Consider the following 13,231-nt stretch of genomic DNA (forward strand, 5'->3'; position numbering starts at 1 on the left):
CAAAGTGCACCAAACCAGAAATCAGATAGCAGGGCAGGAATGAACCAAGGAAATATAAACCAAGCTCTGAGGTTTATATTCCTGAACCAGCATAACAGCGAAGCAAAAGGTAATTACCAATAGTGTAAGCAAAGAGAAAGATCTGAAGAAAGATGGGGGCAGAAAAGGGGAAGATTGTGTCTGAAAGCTGCTCTTTTGCCATAATGGCTATAACCAGTACCCACAATTCTTTTTTTTTTTTTTTTACATCTTTATTGGAGTATAATTGCTCTACAGTGGTGTGTTAGCCTCTGCCCCATAACAAAATGAATCAGCTATACATATACATATGTTCCCATATCTCCTCCCTCCCGCCCACAATTCTTAATGTATATAAAGCACTAGCACTGCTAGTAAGGGCAAGAACCCAGGGATCCCGATTTGAGACCTTCCTCAAGAGCCCTCATCCTTAAGAATACCTCGTTGTGAAATCCAACCCTATAAAGACAGTCATGAAAAACTACTATTGATCATCTGAAGCCACCTCAACTCAAAAGGCTTTGCCTCCTTTGTTAGGAATATTGGCACTTGATTCCTACACTTAAAGTTTTTTAAAATAATTTTATCCTTTTTTAGTGTTACTTTAGCTGTTCTCTTTAATCATTATATCTTCTAATACCATTTTTTCACTTCATCTCTTTTTACACTGTTCTGTCAGTTCTTTTACCTATTTACTTTTAGTTTTGTATATTTAACTTACCTGATGTGACAAATTTAAATTAAAAGCCAAAGGAAGACGGCTGCCAAGACCGTTCATACCTGACCATGGGAAATGAATTACTTTTTCCTCCTTTTGGACTTATAATTTTTCTGTAGATAAACTTCTTCATCTCAAAAAGAACCTATAAGGATTTATTTACAGTGTTGCTTACAGTGTTATCATTTAATCTTCAAGCTAAGTAGTACATGCATTGAACAAAGCTAATTTTCCATTTTGCTGATTATTTGACCTTAGCTAAAAGTGATAATTATCATATTTTTTACTCTCCTTTTTCTTTTCCCTACTACAGTGACTCACTACTTTTTAACAAAAACGTAGAGAAAAGAGAGGAATACCTAGTTTTCACTTCATTGTTAACAAATATTTGCAGTTGTCTTTAAAAGGGGGGCAGTTCTAATAAAAAGAACATTGAAATTAATGACCAGTATTGAGTTTGAAATTGTATTTCAAATTCTAGAATACCATATATATTCTATATATATATATAGAATATATATATATATAGAATAGAATATGTATATATCTCTACAGCCCATCTTCTTTGGCAATCTATGTATTCTAGACTGATTAAAGTCAAGCATTTAGAAACTCATTCATCAAAAATTTTCTATGTGACCACTGTGTGCACAGTATTGTTGGGCCTTGACTTAAAACATGTTTTCCTTTCTCAAAGAGCTGTTAATCTAGTTAAGAAAACAGACATGTATATAAAAAAGTATAATTACTATAAGATATGTAGTAAATACAATATGCAATGAGAATCCTGTGATAAAGTATTTCCTAGTGCTCAGTGCAGAAAAAAATAGAATGGTCATGCATTGCTTCATAAAGAAGGGACTATTGAAAAAAGCTTTTTTAATTTTTTTTATTTTGAAGTGATTTCAAACTTCAGAAAAGCTACAAGAATAGTACAAACAGTTCCTGTATATCTTTCATCCAAATTCCCCCAAGTGTTATCATTTTGCCACATTTGCTTTATCATTTCTCTCTACATATTAATATGCATATTTTCCTGAACTGCTTATGAGTAAATTGCAGACATGATGCCTTTTACCACTTAATACTTCAAATGTATATTTCCTTTTTAAAAAAAAAAGGAAGAAAATAAAGAAAAAAGAAAAAAATATATTCTTACCTAACCACAGTACAATTAGCAAAATCAGGAAATGAACCTTGCCATAATGCTATTATGTAATCTTATTCAAATTACATTTTGCCAATTTTTCTAATAATGTACTTTATAGCCAAAGGGAAAAAACATTCTCTTCTTCTGATCTGGGATCCAATCCAGAATCATGCATAACTTTTAGATATCATGTGTCTTTAGGCTCTTTTATCTGGAACAGTTCTTCAGTTTTTCTTTGTCTTTCATGACCTTGACATTTTCGAAGAGTATAGGAGAGTTATTTTGTAGGCTCTCCCTCAAATTTAGACTTTTCTGATGTTTCCTGATGATTTGGTTCAGGTTATGCATTTTTCACAGTAATACCTCATATGTGATTTTGTGTCCTTCTTAGTACATTATATTAGGAATTTCATGATGTCATTTTGTCCCATTACTAGTGGTATTAACTTTGATCATTTGGTTAAAGTGGTGTCTGTCAGATTTCTCCACTGTAAAATTACTATTGTGGTTAATAAGAATCTTGTGGGGATATATGTTGAGACTATATAAATATGTTGTTTTTCTTGAGGTTTTTCAGCTTCTAGTTTTAGTATCCATTGATAGTTTTTGCATGAACCAATTATTACTATGATAGTTACCAAGTGGTTACTTTCTAATTCCTTCTTTTCATTTATCAGTTGACATTCTGCTATAATGAAGAAATTTATTTAATCATTAGTTTATTAGTATATGCTCATGGATTTTAATTATTTTATTAAATTGATTGTATTATCTGTTAGTATCCTAATAACACAATCCCCTCAGCCATGGTTTTTAGGTTTTGTCAGATATATTATTCATTATCTTGAAAAAACAAGTAGAAAAACATTGAATAATCAAGTAGAAAAAGGCTATTAAATTGAAAACAATATAAGAAATTATTTTCAGATATACACAGTGCCCTGTAGACCCAAGCCTACAAATGCTACTATTGCCAATGTTTCCCTAGAGCTTTGGACCTGATTTCTCTTAATTTGAGGTTTATATGAAAGACTAAATGCTTTGTATATCTGAACCACACATTCTTTGAATTACCAAAGGCCCTAGCTATTTAACCTGAATAAATTACTATTACCTTTGCTTTTTAAGCTTCCTAGGAAAGTTATTCATTGTCTTCGATGGTTTGTGTTCAGAAAGATCCAGGAAGTAGAAATATAAGAAATTCAAGCTGCAAATATAATGGGAAATAGAGGCAGTAATATTAATAGGGCAGACCAGGTCTCTCCCGTGAGATTTTCTGTATCTAAGGAATGAATAATGATTTACACTTTAAGTAGTTTGGAGAACTCTTTTACCGATTATTTTGAAGAATAAAGTTTTCTCTTGAGGTTTTGAATTCAATCAAGAAGAACCTGCCTGAACATCTTGTTTCTATTACACTCTGTCACCTGAAAGCATCTTTTCTTCATTTACTTCTTTTTTTTTTTTTTGATTCTCTCAATCTTCATTTACTTCTAATTTAAAAAATGGATTTTCAAGCCAAGATGAAACATTGTATATTAAGAATTGGCAGGTTAAAAAGGATGCATTTGAAGTGGGAAAAAGTCAATCCATTGGTATGAACAGCTTCATTTAAGATGGCCATGCCATAAGAAAAAGGTTACTGCTATATAACAAAGATCCCTGGTTTACTCAGTAGAAAGGAATCCATTTGTACTTTTTTGTCCCTTTGAAGGCCTTGTACATCATAGACATTGCCATTAGTACTTAAATATGTCTTAATGATGTCAACCCTGAGTGAACATCATATGTAGCCTTTTAGTGATTATAAATGCTGCATGGAAGATAGGAAATCTCAATAATATTTTGAGTACTTTACCTGCAAAGATTCTGAACTCACATGTAATCAACCCCGTGTCTGGACCTAAACATGAGAAAATATAAAAGAGACAAGTTAAGTTTTACTAATGGAAACCTAGACTTATTAGAGAAACCTCTAGATCATCAATCTGTGGCTAATTTAGAATTGCTTTAATCCTGAAAATCTACTTCAGAAAATTAAACCCATCATATAAGACTGCTGCCAATTTAGATGTTATAATAATTCAGCCTGTTACTCTTCGCTTAGGTTGGACATCTATGAGTAGGGAAGATGTCTAGACTTCCACTCCCCATCACCATCCCTACTCCCATATAAAGATCCCATATCCTAAAGTACTTTGTAGTTTATTTTTCTCAAAGTAGCCAGTCTACCTACAAATTATCATTACCATACATCACCAGGTAAACTGATATAAGTTTAGATTTGATCAGCTCAAGACAGTGGAGTAGGAGGACATGGAGCTCATCTCCCCCCCCACGAACACATCAAAAAACTATCTAGAGCATCCCCCCACCACTAGGGCACCTGCTCACCACTGGTGGGGGACTCTGATGCCCAAGGAGATGGGGAAACCCCAAAGTGAACCAGCAGCTTGCGGGATCTTGGTTCATGAGCCTGGGGTCAGGTGGAAGCTCCTGCAGTGGGAGCTCTGAGTCCAAACCACTGGACTAACAGAGAACCTCAGACCTCCAGTAATATTCATCGGAGTGAGGTCTCATGGAGTTCCTCATCTCAGCACCAAGACCCAGCTCTACCCAATAGCCTACAAACTCCAGTGTTGGAAGCCTCAGGCCAAACAACCAGAAAGACAGGAACACAATCCCACTCATTAAAAAAAAAAACAGAAAAGAGATGGCAAAAAATATGTCACAGATGAAGGAGCAAGGTAAAAGCCACCAAGACCAAATAAATGAAGGCAATCTACCTGAAAAATAATTCAGAGTAATGATAGTAAAGATGATCCAGAATCTTGGAAGTAGAATGGAGGCCCAGATTGAGAAAGTACAAGAAATGTTTAACAAAGATCTAGAAGAACTAAAGAACAAACAAACAGAGATGAACAAAATAACTGAAATGAAAAATGCACTAGAAGGAATCAATAACAATCAGGCAGAAGAACGAATAAGTGAGCTGGAAGACAAAATAGTGGAATAACTGCCAAGGAGCAGAATAAAGAAATAAAGCATGAAAAGAATTGAAGACAATCTCAGAAACCTCTGGGACAACTCTAAATGCAACAACATTCACATTATAAGGGTCCTAGAAGAAGAAGAGAAAAAGAAAGAGTCTGAGAAAATATTTGAAGAGATTATAGTGGAAAACTTCCTAACATGGGAAAGGAAGTAGTCACCCAAGTCCAGGAAGCACAGAGAGTCCCATACAGGATAAATCCTAGAAAGAAACACACCAAGACACATATTAATCAAACGAACAAATTAAATTCAAAGAAAAATTATTAGAAGCAGCAAGGGAAGAACAAAAAATAACATACAAAGGAATCTCCATAAAGTTATCAGCTGATTTTACAGTGGAAACTCTGCAGGCCAGAAGGGAGTGGCAGGGTATGCTTAAAGTGATGAAAGAGAAAAACCTAAAACTAAGATGACTCTACCCAGCAAGGGTCTCATTCAGATTCAATGGAGAAGTCAAAAGCTTTTCAGACAAGGAAAAGCTAAGAGAATTCACCACCACCAAACCAGCTTTACAACAAATGCTAAAGAAACTTCTCTAAGCAGGAAACACAAGAGAAGAAAAAGACTCACAAAAACAAACCCAAAGCACTTAAGAAAATGGTAATAGGAACATACATATCGATAATAATCTTGAATGTAAATGGATTAAGTGCCCCAACCGAAAGACACAGACTGGCTGAATGCAAAAACAAGAGCCATATATGTGCTGTCTACAGGAGACCCACTTCAGACCTACGGACACATACAGACTGAAAGTGAGGGGATGGAAAAAGTATTCCATGCAAATGGAAATCAAAAAAAAAGCTGGAGTAGCAATACTAGTATCAAATAAAATAGACTTTAAAATAAAGACTGTTACAAGACATAAGGAAGAACACTACATAATGATCAAAGGATCAATCCAAGAAAATACAACAATTATAAATGTTTATGCACCCAACATAGGAGCACCTCAATACATAAGGCAAATGCTAACAACCATGAAAGGAGAAATTGACACAATTATAGTAGGGGACTTTAACACCCCACTTACACCAATGGACAGATCATCCAAACAGAAAATAAATGAGGAAACACAAGCTTTAAATGACACAATAGACCAAATAGATCTAATTGATATTTATAGAACATTCCGCCCAAAAGTGGCAGAATATGCTTTCTTCTCAAGTGCACATGGAACATTCTCTAGGAAAGATCACACCTTGGGTCACAAATCAAGCCTCAGAAAATTTAAGAAAATTGAAATCGTATTAAGCATCTTTTCTGACCACAGTGCTATGAGATTGGAAATCAATTACAGGGAAAAAACTGTAAAAAACACAAATACATGGAGGCTAAACAGTGCACTACTAAATAACCAAGAGATCACTGAAGAAATCAAAGAAGAAACTTAAAAATACATAGAAACAAATGACAGTGGAAACACAACCACCCAAAACCTATGGGAGACAGCAAAAGCAGTTCTAAGAGGGAAGTTTATAGCAATACAATCTCACCTCAAGAAACAAGAAAAATCTCAAATAAACAATCTAACCCTACACTTAAAACAACTAGAGAAAAAAGAACAAAGAAAACCCAAAGTCAGTAAAAGGAAAGAAATCATAAAGATCAGAGCAGAAATAAATGAAATAGAAACAAAGAAAACAATAGCAAGGTCAATAAAACTAAAAGCTGGTCCTTTGAGAAGATAAATAAAATTGATAAACCCTTAGCCAGATTCATCAAGAAAAAAGGGAGAGAAACTAGCACCCCACTGTAAAGCAGTTGTGCTCCAATAAAGATGTTAAAATAAAAGAAAGAAAGAAAGAAATGGAGAGGACGCAAATCAATAAAATTAGAAATGAAAAAGGAACAGTCACAACTGACACTGCAGAAATACAGAGGATTATAAGAAACTACTACAGACAACTATATGCCAATAAAATGGACAACCATGAAAAAATGGACAAATTCTTGGAAAGGTACAATTTTCCAAGACCGAACCAGGAAGAATTAGAAAATATAAACAGACCTATCACAAGCACTGAATTAAAAATCATCCAACAAACAAAAGTCCAGGACCAGATGGCTTCACAGGCGAATTCTATCAAACATTTAGAGAAGAGCTAACACCAATCCTTCTCAAACTCTTCCAAAAAACTGCAGAGGGAGAAACACTCCCAAATTCATTTTATGAAGCCACCATCACCCTGATACCAAAACCAGAAAAAGATATCACAAAAAAAGAAAATTATAGAACAATATCACTGATGAACATAGATGCAAAAATCGTGAACAAAATACTAGCAAACAGAATCCAACAGCACATTAAAAGAATCATACACCATGATCAAGTGGGCTTTATCCCAGGGATGCAAGGATTCTTCAAGATACACAAATCAATCAATGTGATACACCACATTGACAAATTAAGGAATAAAAACCATATGATCATCTCAATAGATGCAGAAAAAGCTTTTGACAAAATTCAACACCCATTTATGATAAAAGCACTCCAGAAAATGGGCATAGAGGAAACCTACCTCAACATAATAAAGCCCATATATGACAAACCCACAGCAAGCAACATACTCAATTGTGAAAAACTGAAAGCGTTTCCATTAAGATCAGCAACAAGACAAGGATGTCCACTCTCACTACTCTTATTCAACATAGTTTTGGAAATCATAGCCACAGCAATCAGAGAAGAAAAAGCAGTAAAAGGAATACAAATTGGAAAAAAAGAAGTAAAATTGTCAGTGTTTGCCTATGATAGACATCCCAAAAGATGCCACCAGAAAACTACAAGAACTAATGAGTGAATTTGGTAAGGTTGCAGGATACAAAAATTAATGCACAGAAATCTCTGGCATTCCTATACACCAACAAAGAAAAATCAGAAAGAAATTAAGGAAACACTCCCATTTACCATTGCAACAAAAAGAATAAAATAACTAGGAATAAACCTGCCTAAGGAGGTGAAAAACTTGTACTCAAAACTATAAACACTGATGAAAGAAATCAAAGATGACATAAACAGATGTAGAAATATACCATGTTCTTGGATTGGGAGAATCAATACTGTAAAAATGACTATACTACCGAAAGCAATCTACAGGTTCAGTGCAATCCGTATCAAACTACCAATGACATTCTTCACAGTTTTAGTCCAAAAAATTTTACAATTCGTATGGAAACACAAAAGACCCCGAATAGCCAAAGGAATCTTGAGAAAGAAAAATGGAGTTGGAGGAATCAGGCTCCCTGACTTCAACCTATACCACAAAGCTACAGTAATCAAGACACTGGCACAAAAACAGAAATATAGATCAATGGTACAGAAAAGAATGCTCAGAGATAACCCATGCACATAAGGACACCAAATTTATGACAAAAGAGACAAGAACATACAGTGGAGAAAAGACAGCCTCCTCAATAAGTGGGAAAACTGGACAGCTACATGTAAAAGAATGAAATTAGAACACTAACACCATACACAAAAATGGATTAAATCCAAATGGATTAAAGACTTAAATGTAAGACCAGACACTATAAAACTCTTAGTGGAAAACATAGGAGAAACACTCTTTGACATAAACCACAGCAAGATCTTTTTTGACCCACCTCCTAGAGTAACAGAAATAAACACAAAAATAAACAAATGGGACTTAATTAAACTTAAAAGCTTTTGCATAGCAAAGGAAACCATAAACAAGAGAAAAAGACAACCCTCAGAATGGGAGAAAATATTTGCAAATGAAACAACAGACAAAGGATTAATCTCCAAAATATTCAAACAGCTCATGGTGCTCAATATTAAAAAAACAAACAATCCATTTAAAAAATGGGCAGAAGAACTAAATAGACTTTTCACCAAGGAAGACATACAGGTGGTGAAGAGACACATGAAAAGATGCTCAACATCACTAATTATTAGAGAAATGCAAATCAAAACTACAATGAGGTGTCACCTCATGCCAGTCAGAATGGCCATTATCAAAAAATCTAGTAAATGCTGGAAAGGGTGTGGTGAAAAGGGAACCCCCCTGCACTGTTGGTGGGAATGTAAGTTGATACAACCACTATGGAAAACAGTATGGAGCTTCCTTAAAAAGCTAAAAATAGAACTACCGTATGACCCAGCAATCCCACTACTGGGCATATACCCTGAGAAAACCATAATTCAAAAAGAGACATGTACCACAATATTCACTGCAGCACTATTTACAATAGCCAGGACATGGAACCAATCTAAATTTCCATTGACAGATGAATGGATAAAGAAGATATGGTGCATATATACAATGGAATATTACTCAGCCATAAAAGGAAACAAAATTGAGTTATTTGTAGTGAGGTGGATGGACCTAGGGTCTGTCATACGGAGTTTAGTAAGTCAGAAAGAGAAAAACAAATACCATATGTTAACACATATATATGGAATCTAAAAAAAAAAAAAAATGGTACCAACGAACCTAGTTGCAGGGCAGCAGTAGAGGTAGACATAGAAAATGGACTTGAGGACATGGGGTGGGAGGGCGAAGCTGAGGCGAAGTGAGAGTAGCATCGACATACATACAGTACCGAATGTAAAATAGTTGGCTGGTGGGGAGCAGCAGTGTAGCACAGGAAGATCGGCTCGATGCTTTGCGATGACCTAGAGGGGTGGGATAGGGAGGATGGGAGGGAGACTCAAGAGGGAGGGGATACGGGGCCATGTGTATGCATATGGCTGATTCGATTTGTTGTACAGTAGAAACTAACATGGTATTGAGAAGCAGTTATACTTCAATAAAGATATATTTTTTAAAACTATTATAAGTTTAAGTAAATATTTCTTTGAACACAATAATCTTCTCAGTAGGACATATTTCCATATGTTTGTTAGTTTTGTTTTGTTTTATATTGGGTTGACCAAAATGTTAGTTCGGTTTTTTCCGTAAGATGGCTCTAGGAGGGCTTAGTTGTCTTTAACTTCATTTGAAACAATTTTGTTAGATTGTATTGTAACAGCTGTTATTATCAGCATACATTTAAAAAAAAAGACATCAAAATTAGTGAATTTTTGTGTAGCCATTTTAATACTGAAGCTGGAAGAAAACAACATTTTTGGCATATTAGGCTTTTTTATTTCAAGAAAGGTAAAAACGCAACTGAAACCCAAAAAAAGATTTGTGCAGTGTATGGAGAAGGTGCTGTGACCGATGGAACATGTCAAAAGTGGTTTGAGAAGTTTTGCGCTGGAGATTTCTCGTTGGACGACGCTCCACGGTTGGGTAGACCACTTGAACTTGATAGCGATCAAATCGAGACTTTCATTGAGAACAATCAACATTATACCATGTGGGAGATAGCCGACATACTCAAAATATCCAAATCAAGCATTGAAAATCATTTGCACAAGTTTGGTTATGTTAATCGCTTTGATGTTTGGGTTCCACGTAAATTAAGCAAATAAAACCTTAACCATATTTCCTCACGCAATTCTCTACTTAAACGTAGCAAAAACATTTCATTTTTAAAACAAATTGTGACAGGCTATGAAAAGTGGATACTGTTCAATAATGTGTAATGGAAGAGATGGTGGGGCAAGCTAAATGAACCACCACCAACCACACCAAAGGCCCGTCTTCATCTGAAGAAGGAGATGTTGTGTATATGGTGGGAGTCCTCTATTATGAGCTTTTCCCGGAAAACCTAATGATTAATTCCAACAAGTACTGCTCCCAGTTAGACCCACTGAAAGCAGCACTCGCCGAAAAACCTCCAGAATTAGTCAACAGAAAATGCATAATCTTCCATCAGGATAGCGCAAGACCACATGTTTCTTTGATGACCAGGCAAAAACTGTTAAAGCTTGGCTGGGAAGTTCTGATTCATCTGCCATATTCACCAGACATTGCACCTTCAGATTTCCATTTATTTCGGTCTTTACAAAATTCTCTTAATGAAAAATATTTCAGTTCTCTGGAAGACTGTAAAAGGCACCCGGAACAGTTCTTTGCTCAAAAAGATAAAAAGTTTTGGAACGAAGGAATTATGAAGTTGCCTGAATAATGGCAGAAGGTTGTGGAACAAAACAGTGAATATGTAGTTCAATAAAGTTCTTGGTGAAAATGAAAAGTATGTCCTTTATTTTTACTTAAAACCAAAGGAACTTTTTGGCCAACCCAGTAGTTTACCTAAATTGAATGGAGCTAGTACAGTCACAGATTATCTTTATGACTGTTGGTATTCATTTGTAAGGTAGTCATCGGAATATGTTTGTGGCCGGGAAATAGCTTTTGCTTTATAGGAAAAACTGTATCCAAATTTTGGATATTTTCTCTGTCCAAAACCCCAACTTCCTTTTGTTATAACCTTCTTTCTTTTTAAAAATTATTCTTTCCTTCCTTTCCTACTTCTTTGTAAATGGATTTATGGACCACTCTGTGAAAACTGGCTGCTAGGCTATAACCCGTCTGGCCTTCAGAGACAAAAGTGCATACTTTTTTCCCCCAATTTTTTTCTCTTCTATCAGATTTCTATGCTGAGCTCAGAATCAAGAAGAGGGCTGGGGTGTGGGGGAGAACATTTCATGGTGCTTTTTCCTGTCTGAGTCAGTTCTTCAGGGGCCCAGGACTGTTAGAAGTGCTTTGGGGTTTTAACTTGCAAAATAGGAGAAGTCAGAGACAACTATTCTTAAATTTTGTGAAGCTTTCATTTTAAAGCTTCTTGTCAGTCACTGGTGTCAACATCAAAAAATAGTTGAAATTTTTTTTATAGAAACAAAAGAAGGAAACATAACTATTTGCTTACCAGATTTATTTTGGAAATGTATGCCTTCTAAAAATGGGCCTCACCATGCCAGCCCATGGGAGGCCTGCATAAGAGCCCCTGAGCTATACATGTGAGTGCTGTGCATCCTCAGCCTGTGCCTCCAGCTGCCAGTGGCTCTGTGTGTGTGTCCCTGGTGCTGTCCCTCAAGCATGGCTTATCCACTTTTGATCTGAACGTGAGAGTACTGCATCACCTAGATCAATGGTTTTCAAACTTATTTTAGCTATAGTCTTTTGTTAAATGGAATCTTATATGGTCACATAGTCATCCTACATGTGATGAGGGATACAACAGAACTAGGTATGTTAATGTTATATATTAATTCTATTTATGTAAAAAGAGCAGCTATTACTTATTAGAGAAATGACAATCAAAACTACAATGAGGTATTACCTCACACCAGTCAGAATGGCCATCATTAAAAAGCCTACAAATAATAAATGCTGGAGAGGGTGTGGAGAAAAAGGAACCCAGCTACACTGTTGGTAGGAATGTAAATTGGTGCAGCCACTGTGGAGAACAGTATGGAAGTTCCTTAAAAAACTAAAAGTAAGAGTTACCATATGATCCTGCAATCCCACTTCTGGGCGTATATCCAGAGAAAACTGTAATTCAAAAAGATACATGTGCTCCAGTGTTCATTGCAGCACAGTTTACAATAACAAAGACATGGAAGCAACCTAAATGTTCGTCAACAGATGACTGGATAAAGAAGATGGTGTGTGTGTGTGTGTGTGTGTGTGTGTGTGTGTGTGTATACATACATACACACAATGGAATACTATTCAGCCATAAAAAAGAATGAAATAATGCCATTTGCAGCAACATGGATGGACCAAGAGATGATTATACTAAGTGAAGTAAGCCAGACAAAAACAAATATCATGTGTTATGACTCATTTGTGGAATCTAAAAATATTATACAAATAAACTTATTTACAGAACAGAAATAGACTCACAGGCATAGAAAACAAACTTACAGTTAGCAGAAGGGATAGTGGGGGGGGGAATAAATTGGGAGTTTGGAGTTAACATATACACAGTACTGTATATAAAATAGATAAACAACAAGGACCTACTGTATAGCACAGGGAACTATACTCAGTATCTTGTAATAACCTATAATGGAAAAGAATCTGAAATAGAATATATATATATTCTTAGCTGTACACTTGAAACTAACACAACAATGTAAATTATACTTCAATTTTAAAAAGAGCAGCTATTATCTATATCATTTTATTCTTGTGTGTAGAAGGTAACGATACTGTTTTTCTCATATTTACACAACTAAGTTAGCCCTTTATTGGTGAAGTAGCTGACTATTTCTGTGTGCCTGTAGGTGGGTCTTGAGTGGGAAGAAGCCACTTGGCACATAGAAGGTGCTCAGTGAACACTTGTTGAGAACACACACATGCACACACACACACACACACACACACATCTGCTAATGTGCCAGAGAATTAAAATACTCCTCCTTTGAGACATTTCTT

At 35.5% G+C, this 13,231-nt stretch overlaps 1 protein-coding gene across 9 annotated transcripts in view; it reads left to right on the top strand.

The window, feature by feature from the left end:
* Positions 1–13,231, top strand: part of GPHN (gephyrin) — a gene marked incomplete at both ends in the record, with an annotated part of 652,555 nt that overhangs the window by 517,078 nt on the left and 122,246 nt on the right. The window lies entirely within an intron of this gene.

The sequence above is a fragment of the Hyperoodon ampullatus genome (genome assembly GCF_949752795.1).
Source record: "Hyperoodon ampullatus genome assembly, chromosome: 3".
Lineage (NCBI taxonomy): Eukaryota > Metazoa > Chordata > Mammalia > Artiodactyla > Ziphiidae > Hyperoodon > Hyperoodon ampullatus.